General features: G+C 38.7%; 1 protein-coding gene across 20 annotated transcripts in view; it reads right to left on the reverse strand.

The window, feature by feature from the left end:
- The window catches only part of LGSN (lengsin, lens protein with glutamine synthetase domain), a 134,713-nt gene that overhangs the window by 37,991 nt on the left and 73,701 nt on the right, over nt 1-23,021 (reverse strand). For 9 of the 20 annotated variants that reach the window (XM_046005370.1, XM_046005365.1, XM_046005363.1 and 6 more), the window contains one exon: nt 20,566-20,600. The exons of 4 other annotated variants lie outside the window; for them this stretch is intronic. The gene's annotated coding sequence lies outside the window, so the exon portion shown is untranslated. Of the gene's footprint in view, nt 1-16,562; nt 16,777-20,565; nt 20,601-21,457; nt 21,566-23,021 lie in introns of those variants that run through there. 7 more of the 20 variants (XM_046005372.1, XM_046005371.1, XM_046005368.1 and 4 more) reach the window with 2 other exon arrangements.

Here is a 23,021-nt window from a genome sequence, read left to right on the forward strand (position 1 = left end):
GAAGAGATAGATGGGAAGAAACAGTGAATTGTTCTAAGTCCATATTCAACATTTCTCATTCACAAGCACTTGTTCAATACCTACTATATTCAGGGACTGCATCAGGCAAATGACTACAGCCATTGAGCCGTGAATCTATGATTCAAGTCTTTCCCCTGCCCTTCTTCTGAGACTACATATGGGAAGACTGTTCAACGCGAGCACTTCTCTTGCCAAAAAGAGGTAATCTAATTGAGTGGATCAAGAGGAGAGTGGCTAAAATGATTAAAGGAATGATGGGATTCATTTTATGAGAACAGATTGCAGCAGCTCAAGTTTACTAAGTACCACCAAGGGGAAACAGTGGGTTGTTTACCACTAAGTTACTGCCTTCTGATGAATTATTTAACAGGACTGGAGGAGAAAGGGATGCAAATTGAGTACAAGATTAAACCCATTCTTTCATTGTAGAAGGAAAGTGGGAGAAAATGAAACCACAATAATTCTGGTTTTATTTCATGGTTAGGTGTATTATATGTTACCAAACAATGTATGAAAACCCAAAGTTCCCAGCACTGACTGCTAAAGAAATAGGATAAAACATGCCCAAAGTGACTAAGGGCCTAACTGATTTGTGAGAATAATAAATGAGTAAAAAGGAGAGAATAGTCTTTCTAAACATCTCCCCTCAGACAAAATCATAGTTTTGGGTCAGCGGGAGGCCTTGACAACAGGGACAGAAGGATACTCCCACTTTATCTTTCTCCAGATTTGTGGTCATTCTAGAAGTTGCATGGGTTTGCTCCTCGTTCACATGTATCCAGTTGTGACAGACAAGCAGAGAACCTGCCATTGACACCCTCAGTTGCGGAGAGTGTGGCCAAACATTGTGAAGAGTAATATTTGGGTTCTCCCAGTAGTTCTGGAACTCCTGATCACAACAGCTTCCGGTAATTCCCTCCACCTACCCACCTCTCCTCTCCCCAATTCTGCCCAGAAACAGCTCATTTTCTAAGGAAACAGGAGATCTGTTTACAGGATTGAGATTTAAAATCTATCATTAAAAAAATACTTTGGGTAGGACTAGAGGATCAGTGATTTCATGAATAAGCAGAAACACACATGGTGTGGGGGCTCCTGGGTGGCTCAGTCAGTTAGGCAGCTAACTCTTGATTTTGTCTCAGTTCATGACCTTAGAGTCCTGGGATTGAGCCCCACACTGTGTCCACATCTACACTCGGACAAGTCTGCTTGAAGATTCTCTCCCTCCCTCTCTCTCTTTCTCTCTGTCTCTCTCTCTCTCAAATAAATAAATAAATCTTAAAACACACACACACACAGGAAGGGAATGGGGGATGTTTGTTGTTGCTTTTTCATTTGTTCTGGAAAGGGAATTTCTCCTGTCATCTGTGTAAGGACCTATTTAGAAACTGTCCCTGCTCCCCCTTCCCCCAGGGGATTTACTTGGAAACAAGTCCCAGAAACCAGCTCCAGGTAACAAAGCCCAGAAAAAGGGTGGGTCAGGTCAGGTGGAGACATCCAATCAGTGGGAGGTTGCATACTGTCTCCTGAGCTACCAAGGAGTAGGGACCCCCGCCCTCTGGGAGCCTTTTTGGCGCCAATCCTAATCAAGGTGTAATAGGCTGGTTCAAATGTCTACTAAGGTAAATTGTAATTCAATTGGTCACCTAGCATCACTGTGGAGTTTCCTGTGTGTTACATTTTCATTGGCCACCTGTGCATGGCCAGGCCCAACCGCATGGCCTTTGCCCTTAAAAGCTAGTCTGTGAAACAGAGAAGGGTCGCCCTCTCTTGTAACGGGTGCGGTCCCGAACGTTCGGTTAGATTCTTGATGCTTGGCGCGAAATAAAGATTTGCTTGACTTTCGCCTTATATCAGTCTCGCTCCTTTAATCACGGACCCATTATGTGGGTACCCAGTTTTTGGGGGACCCAATAATCTGACCCTTCTACAAATTCCATTAAGTAATAAGTACAAAACAATGCTGCTCCCTGAAAAAAGGACCTGACAACTACGTAGAGTTGATAAAGTAAAAAACTAGTTCAAAATCGTTTTAATACAGCATTCTCGATTATTATTCATATATTTAGCCAAACTCTATAAAGTTAAATCAAGTGAATCATGAATGTAGGAGCATGAAAACTGAGTTCCAAAGCGCATAAGGAGCTTGCAGTCACATGTAATGAGTTAAAAATTACTCCAAAACAGTCAGAGCTCTATTTAAAAAAACAAGGGGAGTGTCACAGAATACACTGTTATGACACCATTAATTTAATAACTTTGCTAGTTGGTGTTATCCATGTTTTCTTCTCTTACTAATGGGACAGTGCTCAAATACTGGGACAGTGCTCAAAAATGATTGGAAATTCCACGACCTTTCATTTATGTAAATATGTCAATCAGCATTTACCATATTTAAAAATAGAATAGTAATGAACCTAGTATACATTAAGATACATAATATATGTTATTCTCCAAAACATAAAAAAGTAATAGAAGCTTGACACCATTTTACACTTTTGCAAATCTTTTTAATATCTAGAAGTCAAAAATCACTAGAATCTCATCTCGGCTTTTGCATTCATTCTGTTGTTGTACCGCATGCCACGCAGCCTCTGGGCAACTCCACCGTACGTTGTGAGACAATGAGCGTGAAAAGAACAAATAACATCTGAGGATGGAAATAACTTTGACTTCATAGTCTCCTCAAAGGGTCTGGGAGCTCCTGGGGGTCCCTGGACCGCACTGAGAACTCCTGTTGTAGTGGAACAGCCAGCAGATTAAAGACCCAAGTTCCGGATGAAGCCTTGTTCCTGAAAGGCACATCACCTAATTTTCTTGATCTCGGTTCCTTTGCAAAATAAGGATGGGGTAAGATGATTTCTCAGATCCTTCCCAATTCTGGTATTCTGTGATTATGTACTACAGTAAAGAAAAGGAGACCCACCCAGGGTCCCCTACACTTATTTTTTGGGAAGGGTCCTCTACACTTATTTATGCTCCCTGTGGTATATTCCAAGTTTTACATAACCATTTCACTTCCGGGCTGTAATTGTTGTGCTAGAAAACTGACCTTATACATTAATTCCAACTAAGCATCTAGCATGACTGGCCCAGGTAAGAATTGTCAAGTTTCTGTGTGTAGAGTATCGGGAATAATAAAATAGAATAAAAATTTAAATGACGGCATTCCTAAACACAAGGTGGGATCTAAAACAAATATAGAACATTTGGAAAAACTGGTGAAATACAAGTAAATTCTCTAATTAATAGTATTGTGCCAAGATTAATTTTTTAGTTTTGGTAAATGTTCTGTGGTTACGTAAGATACAAACCGAAGAAGAATGTACAAGAGCCTATTGGAACTCTGTACTATTTTTGAAACTTTTTTTAAGTTTAAAATTACCTCAAAAAAATAAGCAAGATGGCATTGAGGGCACTGTGATATCACTGTGACTGAGCTGAGGGGAGGGGTAGAGAGGACCTTTCCATCCCTCCAGAGCAGCTGTCAGCTCTCCAGGCCCTCACTGTCTCCTAATCATTTTTTCAGAATCCAAAAGAGAAAGGAAGTAGCCCAGATATCTCAGAACATGATGTGAGACCCCATATAGGAATTAAACTTTAAGAAAAAAATGATTAAAACTGGGACAATTTAAATGTTGTCATCAGGGAATATTAAAAGTACAAGTATTCGATTTGCTTCTTGCTTGATCAATTCAATTAGATTCCTAATGAGCATTGTTCACTCATAGCCCATTACAGATATCAGTGCTGTTTTGTTTCATTTCGTTTACTGCCCAGAATCTGGAACCCTTCCTGTGTTGGGGAAAAAGACCTATTTGAGAGTCTTGGTGGAAACAATAGGATATTTCTCACTACAGAGGCTGAAAATATTAGATTCTCACATTTCTTACCCTACAGTTCACCTTCATGCACCTCATCTAGGGACAGGGATTTGTCCTCTACTCAGCCAATCAAGCAGAGCTGCTAGGATTTTCAGTCAAAAGCTGCTGGGCAATGGAGCAGGGACAGGGAAGACTTCTTGGACATGATAGCAGCAGCTGAAAGATCCAGTTTCCGGAGGCAGAAGGGGCAGGATTTGGTGTCCCATGAGTGATTCAGGGACAGGCCCCATTACCTAGTGCTCAGTGGTACAAATACCTTTGTAGGGTCAGTATGGTGCCATTCTTCCAGCTATAATCTGTTTCTCTCCATTTCCTGGGGCCAGTATCATCTCCCTTGATGACTCTGAAAGCTGTCTGATGTCTTTACAAGTTTGTTTTCTGTTTAAACATATAGAGTTGAATTCCATTACTAAGTACCCTACCTGATACATACTCATTTATGCAACTATAGGCAGAATCCCAAGATTTCCATCATCAGGTTATTCAATTGAGTACTAATCTAGGTACTGCTATGAAGAAATTTTGTTAATGCAATTAAAATTCCCAATCACAGATTTTTAAGATATGGAGATTATCTAAATGGGTAATCTACTCCCATCCGCCCTTTAAAAGCAGAGAATTTTCTCTGGCCAGCAGCAGAAGGGAAAATCAGAATGGAAAGCACCAGAAAGATTCAAGACACCATTCATTGCTCACTGATGACAGAAGAGACCACTTGACAAGCAATGTGAGCTGCCCCCAGCTGAGCTCTAGCAAGAAAATGGGAGCCTGAATCCCGCAAATGAAAGTCAAATTTAGCCAAACATTCTAAAAGAGCTTGGAAGTAGATTCTTCTCCAAAGCCTCCATTTGAGGGCCCAGCCTGGCTGACACACTGGTGTTGGCCTGTGTCTCCTTAAAGGCAGAGAGTCCAGCCAAAAGCATTTTGACCTCTCACTTACAGAACTCTGAGATAATTATAGACATTGTTTTAGTCTCTAAGATTTGTGGTAATTTAGTATACAGCTGTAGAAAACAAATATAGTTATGAAAAAATGACTAAGGATTCTGAGTGGCTTGAACTTCTCAACAGAAAAGCTATAATGTAGAAGAAAATGGAATGGTGCTTTTGAAGTTCTGAGGGAAAGAAATCTAAAATCTCCTACCCAGTCAAACTATGGAGAACGTGTGATGATATACTAAGACATTCAAAAAACACAGCATTCTTCATTTTCGTCCTTCTGTCTCAAGAGACTAGCCGAGAATGTACTCCACCGCAATGAAAGTAAACTAAAAGAAAGAAACGATGTAGTTCAGAAACAGAGGATCTCAAAGATGGGCGGGGGAACAGAGTTCCCAAATGGACCCAAAGGGAAACGTTTTCAGATAGAAGCACATCTGAAGATCTGGGAGATATTCTTCAAAAGGATGAGACTTGTAAGAATATCTGGTGGGTCTGAACGTATTAAGAGATTCAGACTATTGATTGAGTGTAGAGTTAAATTAATAATTAGCTCACAGAGAGATAAGCAAATGAAAGAAGTAAACTGTAATTCACCCCAGTGAAAACAAAGAGTTGTAGTAAAGGAAAAATGATGATAGTATAATATTTGCTAAGCAATCTCAGGTCATGATCCCAGGGTCCTGGGATCGAGCCCCACATTAGGCTCTCTGCTCAGCGGGGAGCCTGCTTACTCCTCTCTCTCTGCCTGCCTCTCTGCCTACTTGTGATCTCTGTCTGTCAAATAAATAAATAAAATCTTTTAAAAAAAACAACTTAAAAAAAATATTTGCTAAGCAATCAATAACACTTGCATTCATGATAATACAAAAACATATAATACTATAAACTTACCAATGTGATTATATTAGAAGGATAGAAGACTAAAAGTACACACTACTGTCAGTATTCTGATTCAAAGTCCTGTGTGTTCGTCAAAAACCACGATGGTCCTCTGTAGCACTGGCTTAAAGGGAATCCAACCATCATCTGTAACTTTGCTTCTATGAGAAAATGTATTCCAGATCCTAATCAAGAAACTTGCAGGGGCGCTGGGTGGCCCAGTGGGTTAAGCCTCTGTCTTCGGCTCAGGTCATGATCTCAGCGTCCTGGGATCGAGCCCCACATCGGTCTCTCTGCTCAGCAGGGAGCCTGCTTCCCCCCCTTTCTCTGCTTGCCTCTCTGTCTACTTGTGATCTCTCTATATATATCAAATAAATAAAATCTAAAAAAAAAAAAGAAACTTGCAAATGAACTTTTGGAACATATACCGTTATCCCACAAAAATGAAGACAACCCTTTAAAGAATTATTACATCAGCAGTCAAGAGATGAAACCTAGGCTCATCCTTCTTTCCTCTTTCTTTCCTCTTTAACATGTTTCAATAAGGTGGGGGGGGGGGGGGTAGCTAAGTTGTAAGGTTTTGATTATTGTTCAAATATGCAATTTTAGAGTGCAATAGCATTCTTCATTATCGTCCTTCTTTCACAAGAGACTAGCCAAGAATGTACTTTACCACAATGAAAGTAAATTAAAACTAAGAAACGATGTAGTTCAGAAACAGAGGATCTCAAACATGGGCAGGGGAACAGAGTTCCCAAATGGACCCAAGGCCCAAAGGGAAACCGTTTGGAAGCACATATGAAACTGCTTCAGTGTATTTTGTAATTCATTTTTCCATAAGTTTATTCACTCTTTTCATTCATAAACTAATTCTTTTTTTCCAAAATAACTTATTCCAGTATATCCTAAAAGGGATCTCTAAACCAAGGTACCATTTTTCACAGCTGATGAGTTATATGCTTTATGAAATAAAATCAGATAATTATGCCCAAGTCCTTTGAAAATGCAGAAAGTTACCAAGTATCTGTTCTGTTCTTATTTTTAATTAATCATAACTGGAAATGTGCAAGCTGCATCTCAGAATGACTAATAATGTTTCTGAAACCCACTTAAATAAATGGTAAGTCATTTAAAAATCCAGAATAATCGCTGAGTCATGCACGACTCATACAACAGAGCCCACTAGTCAAGGAATGACTTGTAGAGAAATATTACTAATATTAGATAACGGTTAACTCTGTGTGAATGAGAAAATAAGATCTGTTTCTGATTCTTGAAAGTTTTCTTAAATTTAAACAAAAAAAATTTTTTTCTCTAATTAAAAAAAAAAAGAAGGAAACATAAATGAGTTGATCTTTCACTATTAGGTAAGCATTTGAAGAACACAGTCCAGCTTAAAGACCACAGCTCTGGAGTCAATGACCTTGAAATACAGTAACCACAAAAGAAAGAACAGACTATCAGTCCAAACTGCCAAAGATGTGGAAATGTAATTAAGCTTTTACAATGAAGATGTATGAATTCTTGACCCCTTCTTGTTTCTATTTTGATTTTTAGTTAATGGTTCAACAAACATTTTGCAACATAAATCCTCCACAAGGTACTATCCAGTGTGGTAGGGAGACAAAGATGAACCAAATCCAGATCTGGCCTAGAAGAATTCACCATTCAGTGGGAACAACAGGGCATTTATTACTTCCCTTAATCCAAGGTGGAACACTACATAAAAAATAAAGTAAAATAATAAAGCGAGAGCATGCAAAGGGGAAGAGGTTAATGCAAAGTTTTTCGGAAAATTTGGTATTGGGATGCAGCCTTTAAACAACAATTGAGATGTGTAAAGATAAGGGTAAAGAAAAGAGGGAGAAGCCAAAGCTTACTGAGCTTACATACACAGGACAAACAGGGTGAATTCTCGATTTAATGATGTGTGAAGGAAGGTAGAGAGAAACAGGTGGCACAGATCTTGATTTTCAATGACCTTACTTACATGCCATGAAAGACCTTTGAAATGTTGGTTGTTTTATTATCAATTTAAGCAAGATATTAAATTTAATCAGAACTGTGCTTTAGAAAGATTCATTGAGGGTCCTACTTTGTAATGTGAATTTATGGAGTATTAAGGCAGAGACTGGAGATTAGAGGCCAAATTAGAAAATCCTTGTAGCTGCACAGATGGCAAGCATGGTCAGCAAAATTCTGAATAGGCCCCCAAATTCCCAGCCCTTGGTGTGCCAACACCTTCTCCCAGTTATTCAGTCAAACATTAATCAAGGTGCTGCTGTGAAGGGACTTGGGGATGGAATAAGTTCCCAAATCAGCTGACCTTAAGGTGAAGAAATCCAGGAATGCCTCACTGAATTACATGAGTCCCTTCAGTTTATCTGTGTCAAGAAATCAGAGACAAGGGGGCGCCTGGGTGGCTCAGTGGGTTAAGCCTCTGCCTTCAGCTCAGGTCATGATCTTAGGGTCTTAGGATCGAGCCCCGCATCGGGCCCTCTGCTTGGCGGGGAGCCTGCTTCTCTTCCTCTCTCTGCCTGCCTCTCTGCCTACTTGTGATCTCTGTCTGTCAAATAAATAAATAAAATCTTTAAAAAAAAAAAAAAAGAAAGAAGGAAATCAGAGACAGGGAAGTTAGAGAAAATCAAAGCATGAGAGGGGTTCAACAAGGCAAAAGTTTTCCATTACTTGCATTGAAAATGGAGGGGATTCACATGACAAGGAAGATCAGTGGCCTCTGGGAACTCATATTGGCCCCAACGGTCAACAGCCAGAAAAGAAATAGGGACTTCAGTCTTAACAATGAAAAGGAATTGAATTCTGTCCATGAGCTGGATAAATTTGGAAGTGTATTGTTCCCTAGAGTCTCCCAAAAAAACTCAGTCTGGCCACTGTCTTGATTGATACCTTCAGCCCAAAATTCACTCCCATCTTGTCAAGATGTCTGACCTACAGAAGTGGTGATATCATACATTTGTGTTATTTTAAGCCTCTGAGTTTTTTGTAAGTTGTTAACAGTAAAAGAAATATTACAAGTAGGAGCACCTAGGTGGCTCAGTGAGTCAAGTATCTGCCTTCAGCTCCGGGGTCATGATCCTGGGGTCCTGGGATGGAGCCCCATGGTGGGCTTCCTGTTCAGCAGGGAGTCTGCTTCTCCCTCTGAGCCTCCCCCATCTCTTGCTCTCTCTCTCTTTCTCAAATAAATAGACAAAATCTTAAAAAAAAAAAGAAAAAAAGGAAATAGTACAAGTAATGAAATGTAGTATTTTATGCCATTTTAAAGGATCTGTTCTTCACTAACCAAGTATTAAGCACATACATAGGGAGGGTAGCATTTTGGGACCCGCTTCTCCAGATCAGTTTCAAAGGATAATAATAATTTCAGTACATCTCAGTTATTAGAGACTTGCTCAAAGATTTGGAGGCGGATGGCATGATTTTTTAAAACACTTTAAAATTAATCCTCAATAGGCAAAAGCTGAAAAAGACTTTAGTACCTACCATGTAAATTAACTAGTTCATAAGGAATAATAAGTAAATAAGCTTAAGAGTTAAGAGAATTGAATTTATAGTTATTTTGGCCTTTGTAGTATTCAATGAGTACCTTGATTTCCTTTGGTCTTACTTTATATGTAAAATGGAAAAATTTTTGTACTAATTACTTCACAGTATTGTTACTAGGACCAAATTTATTAAAATAAAACAAAAATTATATGTTGTAAAACAATTCACTGATTTTAATTATGATTATTATTGGGTCTAGAACAGTTATTTATCTGCAAGCCGTAGATTATCTGAGTGCATCCAAATTAGCTTGAAATAGGGTTGCAAAGATTTAAAAATTTTACTTTATTTCTAGTTTGAATCAACACCACACTTAAAATAATGCTACACACACCTCATGAAACTATGAAGTAAATATTGGTTAGTGGAATAATTGGCATTTTATCCTAATAAAAAGACCTTGATAATCAGAGACATCTAAATATGTTTACAGGGGGAAAAGCAGATATTTGCCTTATAAATATCCTAAATTTGAATCTTAAAACTAAGAGCAATCCCATAATCTTAACTTCTTTGAATTTGATTGGCAACTGAGTATTTTTCATATGGGGTTTCAATGGCACATACTGTATATCTTTTCAAACCTAAAAATTATTTCTATATACTGGGGAAGATTTAAGGAGAAAATCATGTCACTTCCTCAGGATTTCCCAATTTCCTCTGATTATTTTGTAGAGTACATAAATGTAAGTCATTTAATAAAGCAAAAAGTAGAAGGAATTGAGATAAAAATGGTCTTTGTAGAAAAAGAAATGCAGTTAGAAGGAAGAGTATAGTTATGTAAAGCGAATTACACGAGTATGTTTCCAGGCAAACAGTAGGTGGCAACATTTACACAGTCTTGTTTTTGAAATGCTTGTATAACACCAAGATAAAACAAGCGAATGATTCATGAAATACGAGACTTTCCAAAACTCATGTATTAAAAGGGCTATTTATGCACGAACATGTTCTTTGTTTTTATTCTTTCTATTTTAGAATATTATGCTGCTGCCTTATCAGAAAGACTTCACTGAAATCATTAATCTTAATTTTTTATTTGTGAGGCATATTAGATTGCTCATCTAAACGAAGGGATAGAATTTTTTCCCCCTCAGGCTTTGGTCAGATGAGGTGGTTGAGTTAGATAAGAGTGAATATTAGTGGAAGCACGGATGCTTTATTTTACATTTAAGAAAAGGAGAAAGAAAGAAAGAAAGAAAGAAAGAAAGAAAGGGAGGGAGGGAGGGAGGGAGGGAGGGAGGAAGGAAGGAAGGAAGAAAGAAAGACAGCCAGCCATAGCGTGAGCTCAGTAACTAGAGTTTGCAGCAAGTTATTACAGGAGGCACATCTAGGGGCCAAGGGAAGGCGGAAGCTGCGTCAAGTTTCCTTTTCTCTTTTGAGCACATCAGACTCTGTTGGTAACACTGAAGGCTGAAGACTTGTGACCCTGTGTGAAGTTCTCACAGATGAGTTTCCAAACCTAAGAAGCCATTTTAGGAGGTGAGTGCCGGAAGTCACTGTGATCTTTGAGGCTTAGGGGTTATTTTTTTTATTTTCCAGAACTATGAGATTTGTTACTGAGCATTTTCCTGGTGGGAAATCAGAGGGCAGCCCTAAGAGGTGAGCAGAGGTGCTGCTTTATAACAGCAGAGGTCAGTGACAGCAAAGGGGAAGGAAATGAAGCAATCCTGCCAGAAATTTTGTCACTTAATTTGAGTTGCACAATCAACAGGCAAGAGGCTGACAACATACAGGATATCCTAATCCTAATACCCAACAGAGCCTCCTGGACAGCCAATGTCTCCATCCTGGTCCTAGGGCTTTCCTAGACATGCTCAGAAATCTTTCAGACTCTCGCTACCAGAGAATTAGTTTCTACCACAGAGTATTTTTTTTAGGGAACCATAATAGGATATGAAGTAAAACTTTCCTCTCTACTCTTTTTCAGTTATTGAAACTTTTTCCTACCTCTCCAATCCTGAACTTGGACTTATCTTTAGATAAGAAAAAACAAACAACAGCAAAGAAAAGGATAGGAAAAAAAAATAAAATATTTTATCCTTACATTTGGCAAATACTTATTGAGTGCCAAGGACTGTTCTAAGTACTTGGGGTACAAAGTAAACAAAATACATCATGTCTCTTTCCTCATGGAACTTGGAATCTGGCAGGGCCAGACAGAAGTTCAACAAATAAATGGTATATGTCAAGTGGTATATTCATTTCCTAGAGCTGCCACAACAAAGTGCCACACAAGAGACGAGTTCAAACAACCGATACTATTATCTCACAGTTCGGAGACTAGAAATCCAAGATAGAGTTCTTTGCAAGGCCGTGCTCCCTCCACAACCTGGAGGGACACTTCCTTGCCTTTCCTAGCCTCTGGTGGTTTCCCAGCAATCCTTGGCTTTTCTTGGCCTGTAGGTACATCACCTCCATCCTCTGTCTTCACAGAGGTGATTTCTTCCTGTCTCTTCACATACTCTTCTTTCTGTCCATGTCTATGTCTGTGTCCAAATTGCTCCTTTTTGAAAGGACACCGTCTTTTCAGACTAAGACCAACCCTAATAATCTCATCTTAACCTGGCTACATCTACAAAGACCCTATTTACAAATAAGCTTGCAATGTGAGATGCTAGGAGTTCCGTTTTGATGGGGACACAATTCCGTTCATAACCTCTATGAAGAAAAAAATAAAAAAGGAAAGGAAAGAGAAAGTAGTCAGGGGAGGGGAGGCATGTTTGGAAAAGGTGGTCACGGAAAATGGCATTTGAATAAAGTGAGATTTGAACAAAGAAGTGAGAAACTGGAGCACGCGGGGAACTAAAAGAAGAGAGATTTGCTCCTGAAAAAAACAGGATTTTAAGCGCCAAAATTGTAATGTGACCAGTTGTCTTCATTCTTTAAAATATGTTCATGATTATAAAAGAAAGGTCTATGCATATTACAACCACAAATCATTCTTTTTAGCTCTGAACAAGTTGATGGTTTTCAGTTAACTTATCTTTAGCAAGAATAGAGGAGATATGGATTGATTATAAGCTTACATTATTTTTCTTTAAACAAATATTTATTTTGCTACAAATATTCATTTTGCACACTTTCGGGTCCTGGGGACAAAGCAGTGAACAAAACTGTACCGCTCTGCCTTCCATGAGTTTACATTTCAATAAAGAGGAGATCAAGTTTGACTTTTTTATCCTTTCTCCGCCCAGTGGGAATTTGAAGAAACCTACCCCGGTAAGAATAAGGTGCATCTTCACAGCAACCCAGTATCATAGGATCTCATTAGGACCCATAAAAGTTATCTGGTCCAAGTAGTCATCAGATAGTGATTCTTTGATAAGACTCTCCTTAAAGTGGCTCGAGTGTATGCCAACACCTTTAGCAACAGAAGCTAACAATCTCTCCAACTTCACCTTCTACTAGAATTTCTCTTAACCTCTAGCCCTCTACTCCAGAAAAACAGAATTGCTGCTTTTCCTGGGAAACACCAGGCTCTTCACTTGCTGTTCTCCAGATACATTCTTGGCCAGCTGCTTCAGCTCCTTCAAATATTTATTAAAATGTCACCTTCTCAGTAAGTCTTTCTTGGCTATCCCATTTAAAAATCACCACCACCACCCCCGCTATGTTGCTACCTCACTGTCTTTATTCCCTTTCTTTGTGTTATTTTTCTCCAAAACTTGTATCATCATCTAATTTTTAAACTCATTTATTTTATTGTCTGTCTCCCCCATTGGAATGTAAGCTTCATAAAGGCAAAAATTTATATCTGTTTTAATTTACTGCCATGTCCTCTGGAATGAGAAGCACGCCTTGCACAGAACAACTGCAAAATGAATGTTTGTTTAAGGAACGGTCATTTAAACTTACGATTAGCAGCCCCTCTATTTGTGCTAAGGGAGAGTCGAGTGACAGCTATTCAGCTTGTCCCAGGGGGGGGGCATATCTGAATTAATACTAAGCACTCTCTTCAATTACAGTTGTGGGAAATTCAGAGACATTCCTTCAAATCGGTATTGCTCATATTTGTCTTTATAAAGGGTGAGGGTGTGTCTTTAAATCTTAATAAAGAAGGGAAGCTCAGTTCAAGTACGCTATTTCATGATGAACTAATTCATACACAGATATAACTTGGAGAGATTGGCCAAGGGAGGTCCTACAGTGATTTCACCAGACACCCAGCATGATCTGTAGATGGAATAAGTCATGTGACTTGCATGCATACATGCTGCTCCTTAAAATGTCTGTAGAGGTCCATTATGATGAGTTAGTGCATATGGGAGAAACTGGCGTTAGCTTGACCACATTTATATGTAGATATAATTGTAAATATTACATATTAGCTGGAAATGATACAAGGTGACTTGAAATTTATTCTGACAATGAAAAGGCTCCTATTGTGGAAGAACGTAGTCCACATCAGACTGGTCTCTAAGTTGAACAGTGGTTCTTGATCCTATTCACAAACTAGAATCACCTGGGAAGATTTGCAAACACTGGTGCCTAGTCTTCCCTCCCAGAGGTTTGGGGTCTGATTAAAATGCTCTGCTTGCCAAGTGACAGAGCAGAGCCCTGGGCTTTTCTAAGGGTCTACACTTGCCTCGCAAGTAACTCCTTGCCGGGGAAGCAAGATACTAAATAACTAATACACAAGACTATCACAGGTAGGGAAACAAACCTGGGAAAAGAAGAAAAAGCATTCTTCCTGCTCTTTGAACGAGGAGCCTACATTTTCATTTTGCATGGAGCCCTGCAAATTACATAGGCTGCTTGTGAACCATAGATTTGTATCATAGATCATTTCTGTGCATACATCAGAAAGAAAACATGAGACAAATAGATTAGCTCTGTCAGAGTGGAAAGCCTAGCCACTTTCTCAAAAAAGCTCATTGTCTTCATCTCTGTCAATGTGTTGTTCCCTTTCAACAATGCAAGTGGTTAATTATTGATGGACATGTCTCTATCCAGTTTTATCTAAGAACTTTGAGGATAATCTAGAACATGTTTCGGATGCTTTTCTTCTGACAGCTTCTATTTTCTAGATGCTTTGAACAGGACTAAGGTGGGGTTCGTGACACAGCAATTAAATTCATTGGACCTCATCATGCAAGAACCAAACAAAGTCTCTAAACCACTGAACCACAAGATTTGCTTTGTAAAGCAATGGAAATGACATTTTCCTCTAGAGAGACTTCCATCCAGAATACTAAGAAGTTTCTACTCTGCAAATGATTTGAGAGTTTGAGTTACTTTAAAGTCTTTTTATTAGAAATAGGACATAAATTAAAAAAATCAATGTAATCTCCTTTAGAGCCATCTGGTTTTGATTTTTCTGCTGTACCTCCTTGAGAACTCAAAAAAGCCAAAAAGAGAAGGAAGTAATTGTTCTCTATTCACTGCAGCTGCCATTTTTCTACATTCACCTGTAAATGAGAACCAGCACTCAAAACAATACATGTTTTATTAATCTAAAAGCATATTAGCCAAATATGGAATGATTTGGATTGCTATGAGGCAATCATAATGACACTTGGTCCTTCTAGGTTCCAGTAGTTGGGCAACGTAATTTCTCATGTCCAGGGTAATAGTAATGAAAGGAAAATAGTAGTGCTGTTAAAGAGTAGTCTGTTAGATTACTGCTTATTCCGAGTTCCAGTTTTTATAGCACCAAACACATTTTCCCCTTAATCTTTTCTTTTGGAAATACAGTATTTCCAAGTCTTATCATTTTTCAAGATAAAGCTCTTTAATCTATGTTTATGGTCATCGATGTCTGCAGAATCCTCCCCAACCTGCATCTTCGAGTTGTTGACTTCAGGAATGATGTGTACATAATCCATATGGATGAATAGGCAATTTTGTGACTGAAACTCTGTGGTTATGCTACTATTCCTGTTACAGTTATCATGCAAAAGAGATACTGTGAGTAAAACAGAGTCTTCTATTAAGTCTCATTTCATCTTGAGAACAAAATTGGGTGAATATCTCATCCCTATTTTGTCTAGAGGTTATGTGACTTCCCTAAAGTCACACCTTAAATATAAATAGCAATGATGAGATTTGAGCCTAAGCAATCCAGATCCCAGATTCTCAAACTCAGTGCGGTGCTCTCCCCACAGTGTCTGATTCTTTATTCCATAGACCCTACTTTATACCAGTTTGTCTTGCCCATATTCCCTTGCTGCTTTCTAGCAGGGCTTGAATTCTCTGTGTATTATCTCTCCAATATACACATCAAAGGCAGGGAAAAAGCTTTCTCTTTCTGTTTTACTTACCCAAAGGGCTTATTACTAAAGGCAGACCACAGAGCATTTCTGGAGAAACTCCCTTGAGGCTCTCAACAGAGAGTAATGCAAATAACAAACACCCAAGAGTACTATTACTGAAGAAACATCAAAAATATTCCCCATCCTCTCTTCTCTTAATCAATACTTTCTATTTATTCAGGCCCAAGCTTATGAAGGGTGAATATTGTCTTGATGAAGAGCAAGCCCTCTGGCTACTAATGCTGACATCTAGAAAAATCGCAATGCTTGGATTCAATATTCTGCACTCTAACTCCCTAATAGACTCAAGCAAATGGCAATGGATACACTCAGCCTTTTCTGAGCTTCTAAAAAACATCCAACCATTGCATTTCTTTTTAATTTCTTTTCTAATTATCTGACTGCATTTTACTTGAGCCCAGTAGAATTTTAAATATAAGAAAAGAACATTAACGAATAGGCTTAAAATGAAGAGGAAAATGGGAAATTGGTATTTTATTTGATTTTTTTTAATCAAGTCATCTACTTTCAGTGATTGAATCAGTTTGCTAGCTGGAACAAGATTTCTGGGTGAATGACTTTCACTAAAATATACAGGGTGCATTTTAACAATGGTATGCATTCACAAATGACCACTATTTTTATCCCAGCATCACTCAGCAGAGGGAAGTGGTGTTCCTGGATTACCAAACCCAGAAGAAAACAGAAACAAAAGAAAAATACATTATGTGGCATGCCTTCTTTCAGCTTTTCCAATCTGGAACAGACAGCTCCCATTTTAAGAAAATTACTTGGAGTACAAAGGATACTTCAAAAAGAAACAGACAGATATGCTCTGATCCTCCTTGACATTATAGCAATCAAATTTTAGATTAATTTTCTTCTTACACAGAAGCAAAATACAGCACAGGAACAGCCTGTCTTCCTCTGGCTTATAGTAAACATTTGCCACTTAGTATTCGGGAGCCAGTTGGATTTTTTTTTTTTTTTTAATCTTTGGCAATCGACACAAACATACCTTTGATAAATTATGACAAGCCAACAGGGAGAGAGCGACTCGGGAAGGGTGCTCTGGTCCCAGCAGCCAAGCAGGCAGGAGAGCAGAGATGGAGAACCATAATCCACGTGCAGGCTTACAGTTGTTGCCCCGCTGTCTCGCCGCTCTGCCTTCTGCCCTAGCCCTCCAAGCTTAGCCCCAGCTGGGTGAGTTTGTTCATTCAGTCGTTCTTTCAGTAGATCTTTTTTTTTTTTTTTTTCCCTTTTTATTAATTTTTTCAGCGTAACAGTATTCATTCTTTTTGCACAACACCCAGTGCTCCATGCAAAACGTGCCCTCCCCATCACCCACCACCTGTTCCCCCAACCTCCCACCCCTGACCCTTCAAAACCCTCAGGTTGTTTTTCAGACTAATACCAGCCACATGGTAAGCTCTCAGTAAAGATCTTTCAGTAGATCTTTACTGAGAGCTTACCATGTGGCTGGTATTAGTCTTCATATGAGGACTATAATAGCCGTCAAAAATATATGGTTAGATACGGGACAGAAGAATAAGCAGAGAATTCATAGTGTGATAAGTGGAGGGGAAATTCAAGTCGCTATAGAAAGGGCATCTGATGCAGACTTGAACGATCAAAAGAAGTTTCCCAGAGGAAGTGATGTCCTGATTGAGGAAAGGAGGATGAAAAGTTATATAAATGAAGAAGAACTGGAGAAGCAATCAAGAAAGGAGCTAGCATCAGAGGATCAGAGGTGGGCAAGTTCAAGAAACTTGAAATTCCATCTGGCTGAAGCTTTGAATGTAAGGAAGAGGACAAAACACGAAATGAGAAGGGTAAGCAAGTTCTATGTATTGGCCAGGATTATCTAGGTTATACTCAAGTAACAAATACCTAAATATCAAATGATGATTTGACAAGGTAACAGTCATGTCTCATTCACATGTCCAGTGTAAGCTGGAGACAAGTCAGGAGTGGTGCAGTCGGGTGCACCTCACTTTGGGTCTTAGATGATGGCCACCTGTCGTCTTATAGCTGCAATATCAAGAATAGTGGACTTTCTTCACCACCCCAACAGGGAAAGAGACACCTGAATGTCTTTTATGTATTTCAGCCTGGAAGAGACACCGATCATATATATCCACAACTCACCGGCTAGCACAACTTCACATGTCTCCTGCCCCGACTACACCAAATCTGCAGTTTTTCTCCTTATAAAAATGTGGGTGTCTCAATGCATTGCTCTAAAAAGAAAGTTTTCAAAGAACCATTCCTACCGTTGAATTTGTGTGTCACGTTGCACATTTGTAGGCACCCAGCTAACACCTCAAAAATCCAGATTAAGGGGCGCCTGGGTGGCTCAGTGGGTTAAGCCTCTGCCTTCGGCTCAGGTCATGATCTCAGGGTCCTGGAATCGAGCCCCGCATTGGGCTCTCTGCTCAGCAGGGAGCCTGCTTCCTCCTCTCTCTCTGCCTGCCTCTCTGCCTACTTGTGCTCTCTCTCTGTCAAATAAATAAATAAAATCTTTAAAAAAAGTCCAGATTAAAAAGCAATAAAATCAAACTGAGTGCGTTTTCTGGAGAGAGGTGACTCTGCAGATGCATATCACAAGGAAAGAAATAGCATTCCTCCTTAGAGCACAAAACTATTTTTACGTTCAAGCTGCTCTCTTTTGGTAGAGAAGTTATAAGTATCACCAACCTAAATCTGCCATGTTTGACAGGTAGAATCTTACATGATTGACTCAAGAAGATTCACTTTCTAAATACATTTTGTTCAGTCCTCATAGGAAAATTATAAGGAAGCATTTTTATTTGTCATGTTGTAAGTTGGCCAACAAGGTAATACTGTGTGTCATCGTTGCATCAAGATGAAAAATTGTTTTCTTTTTTTCCCCTAAATACATGTGCCCCTGATCCTCATTCTACAGGTCACAAGTTTTTTCCTTTTACATTGGTGGTTTTGTTTTTAAGTCTCATACAGGTTTAAGTATTTTCAGTAACTTTACATCAACACAGAAACTATTTAGAATTGGACCTCACTTTGCAGAGGGAAAGCATGGGAATTTTTTCTTTTTTTTTTTTCAGTTGAGAATCTAAGAAGTGGCTATTAAAAGTGATGGATATTTAGCCTGTGTAGTAACAGTGAGACATCCCAATATAAAATCTTTTTTTTCTTTCCAGTCACAAAGATATGCTCAATGCTGATAACCTTAGAAAACATCACATTAAAAAGGATGACATTGAAATCAGTTTTTAGGTCCGTTATGGCATATTGGTTCACAACTCTATTCCAATGCCCCATGGCACTTTTGGATGATGGAGAGCTCTCGATTAAAAGACACATGGAGCTCGGTGTCCATGTGTGTCCTAGCTTCCACTAAGCAGATATACCCACACAGATTTGGAAGCTGGAAAGAGGTTGTGTCTATGCCTCTACTTCTTGCTGTCAGGCACAGTCCTGCTGGCATTGGTTTTTCTGTTAGTAGTGCTAACAGAGATAACAGTGAGTGTTCCCTGCCTTAGTGGCTGCACCATTTTGCTGGTATGGATCTCCGCTGAGTTCATCTAGTCCTGGAGCCAATGATCATGGCGGCAGTTTTCAGATCATGGCAGAGAAAGCAGACAACTTAGCAAGTCTAGGAGTCATTTCTGGAAACTCAGTCAAGAGCCTGCTTCTCTAGCTCTTCCAGTGATTTTGTAAGCACTGAAGTCTCACATTCATTTCTTTCCTAGAATATCTTTTTTTTACTTGCAACTGAACCCAAATTGTCTTAATGATAATCTCATAAACCAGAGGCAATCACTATTAGCCTTTCATTGTCTCCCTTTATATATGGATACATACAGGTTTTTTTCTGGAATGGTATAGAATACACTGGTTTTTTAGTCTAAATCTTCCCTTAACTATAGACCATAAACATCTTCCCTAATCAAAATACTCACTCCTATAACATAATTTTAATAGTTAAGTTATTCCGTTGTGTTGTTATACTATGGTTTATTTAACTATTTCTTTTTTAGATCACATATTTTTTAGATCACTATGGTCATACTCAACTTTCAGTATTATAAAGCACTGGCAAATATTCTTAATATTCATGAAAATAATAATATCTTTTATGTCCTTCAAAATTTTTCTAGGCATGGTAGTGCTAAACCAAAGAGTATATTAAATCTTCCATCACTTACGTTACCAACATTCCCCTTAGAAAGTAACCCATTTTACTCACACTAGGAGAGCAGGTATAGTTTTCCTTAGCTGGGAAAGAGAAGGCTTAACAATTATGTGAACAACATGTTCTGTAAACTAGATGCTATGTAAACTATATTTTCATTCATATATATATATATGGAAAATAATTGGAAGAAAATACCCACAAGAGTAACAGTGATTTTATAAGTGTTGCAGGCTTATAAATGATTTTTAAGTCTTTTTCCTATTCCTAAAGTTTCTGTCAGATCACTTTTATCATTTAAAATGCATGTAATAATTATAATAAAGCAAGTAAGTCCCCCTTCTTTAAATCTGTGTCCGTTAGTAGCTGTGGCGGATGGAAATATGCCATACAGTTGTAGGAGAGGCTAAAACATCTGGAAATTATTTACAACTCAAGAAAAAAGTTTACAATGGCAAATAAACAGGTGAATTAGTTAAACTCACTGATAACTTGTGTACCACTGTCACATGGGAAGAAGTTTGAATCATAGATTATGGTAATAAATAGGTAGTCACAACACACTATATTCTTCCAGCTAGAAAAATACTTTCTTCTGTTCAAAATGTAACTACTACACTTAACATCATTAGATATTTGACCTTGGCACTGAAAGATGACATCTATACCAAGACAGACTTTGCCTTCTTCTCTAGACCCCACTCATCTGAGAAATAACTTCTTTGTAATTAATATCAAACAAATGGATTTTCTCAGTAAAATTCACCCAATAGAAAGCCTTTTCAATACAACTTGTGATGCTGTTTGAAATTGTTGTTCCTAAAAAACAAAGGTTACTAAAACTTACCTCGTCACCAGAGGTTTGCAAAGCCGCATAGTCATCTGGAAAAATCTTAAGTTGTATCAATGTATGGCCATGATAACTATAATTACAGCAAGAAGTTTTCTTAAAATGCAGGTGACTAGTTGATACCACCATCTTGTCCAAACCTAGACAAGCAAGCAATGGAGCCCAGACATTGGCCCCAGAATACGGCATTATATCCAAAAGCATTGGGCTTTCTAGGAAAACAGAAATCTCTCTCTCTATGCCATTAAATTGATCATTAACAAAAAGTCACTAAGGAATAATACTGCTTCTTTAATTCCAAAGATGTTCTTTTCTCACTACATGACGCCTTTTAAATATAATATCATGTTTTCCCTCTCAGGGTGGACCTACCAGCACATATGTTAAACTGTCTGGTAACTTATTAAGGCAATTCCCCAAATGCCACTATTTTTCAGTCATTACTATTTCTCCTAACTTTCAAAAAGAAAAGGAAAACATAAAATTGGACCCACGAATGTTGTATTTCCTCTGCGAAATCTGTTAAATTGGGTAGGTAAGCACTTTAGAATACATAGAATGCCATCCACATTGTAAAGAGCTTCATATTTCTAAATACGAGCATATAGAATATCTCTTCACTATAAATCCTTCCCAGAAATAATATTGATTTCAACAGTAAACTTTAGTTACCCAGGGAGCACCTGACTGGCTCAGTCAGTAGAGCATGTGACTCTTGATATTGGGGGGGGGGGACCTTTAATTATCCCCAGTTTTTTGCATGTATACACACACACACACACACACACACACACACAGTGTGTTGGATATGTCTTATGCCCCCCTTCAGATTCTCCTCACTTCATTTCTCTTTTATTCCATCCACGGGTGAGACAATCGGTCCATGTACCTTCAAACACTTCAGTGCATGTGGCCCTTGACAGTGCCTTGCCTCAGACCAGTCCCAGAAGCCTCTTGCCTTCTGCCCAGGTGTTCTCCATTGCTGCCACTATGTGGGCTGAAATAGAAGCAGGCCAATTATTTGACCAGCAGTAAGTCAAATAGGTCCTTATCAGAGAAAGACAGTCTTAAGACACATTTTATATGGTTGAAATGATTGAGCAGCTAATTGTCTGTAGAGATATCTGCTTGACAGTACATTCTCATTTTGCATCCCTCTTATTTCCTGCTCTGTTCCACCTATCAGATGTCTTTTTTTTTTTCCATTTTATTTATTTTTTCAGCGTAACAGTATTCATTCTTTTTGCACAACACCCAGTGCTCCATGCAAAACGTGCCCTCCCCATTACCCACCACCTGTTCCCCCAACCTCCCACCCCTGACCCTTCAAAACCCTCAGGTTGTTTTTCAGATGTCTTTGCTCCCTAGGCTCATCTTGCTCAATAAAGTGTTTAAAAACAAGTCTTTGGGGGCGCCTGGGTGGCTCAGTGGTTTAAGCCGCTGCCTTCGGCTCAGGTCATGATCTCAGGGTCCTGGGATCGAGTCCCACATCGGGCTCTCTGCTCGGCAGGGAGCCTGCTTCCCTCTCACTCTCTCTGCCTGCCTCTCCGCCTACTTATGATCTCTCTCTGTCAAATAAATAAATAAAATCTTAAAAAAAAAATTAAAAAAAAAAAAAAAAAAAAAAGTCTTTGTCTCGAGCTCTGCTTCCTGGGGAACCCAAACTAAGACATAACTCTATAGTATACGGTTATATATAGGACTTACAATAGTCACATACTGTTAGGTTTCTACAGTGCTGGGGTGAGTAAAAATCAACAACATCACCATCATTAGCCTTGAACAAATGGAAGAGATTATTTGAGCCAATGATCTTCATAAGTTGGTGTGAGACCCACATTCTAATTAATGAGCTAGTCATAGACGTATGTATTTCAGACTACTTAACTTTGCCTGCTTTTGTTTGCTTAGAATGAAAATTTTAAGTACCTTAAAAAAGATGGATTTCGTAGCAGAATTAGACCTATAAATATAGAGAACAAACTGATGGTTGCCAGAAGGATGGAGGTAAGGAATGGGCAAAATGGGTGAAGGGGAGAGGGAGAAGCAGGCTTCTACTTACAGAATGAATAAGTCATGGAAATAAAAGACACATCACAGGGATAGACTGTTATATGGTGACAGGTGGTAGATACACTTGTAGTGAGCACAGAAAGTGTACAGAGAAGTTGAATCACTGTTGTACACCTGAAACTAATATAACACTGTGTGTCAACTATACTTGAATTTTTGAAAAAAAGTTTTAATTAAAAAAAGATGGATTTTTTTTTCTATCTTTCCCAAGGCAAAAGAGGAATCAACAACTCATAGGTTCATACCCAGAAGAAAAGGAACATACACCTTACTTAACACACACATGCACAAACATGCGTGTGCCCAGAGTGACAACTGCATATTCACTAGGGATAAGAACACCGCAGAACAGACTAGACTAAAACATAGAGACAGACATT

This window comes from Meles meles, chromosome 5 (genome assembly GCF_922984935.1).
Source record: "Meles meles chromosome 5, mMelMel3.1 paternal haplotype, whole genome shotgun sequence".
NCBI classification, from domain to species: Eukaryota; Metazoa; Chordata; class Mammalia; order Carnivora; family Mustelidae; genus Meles; species Meles meles.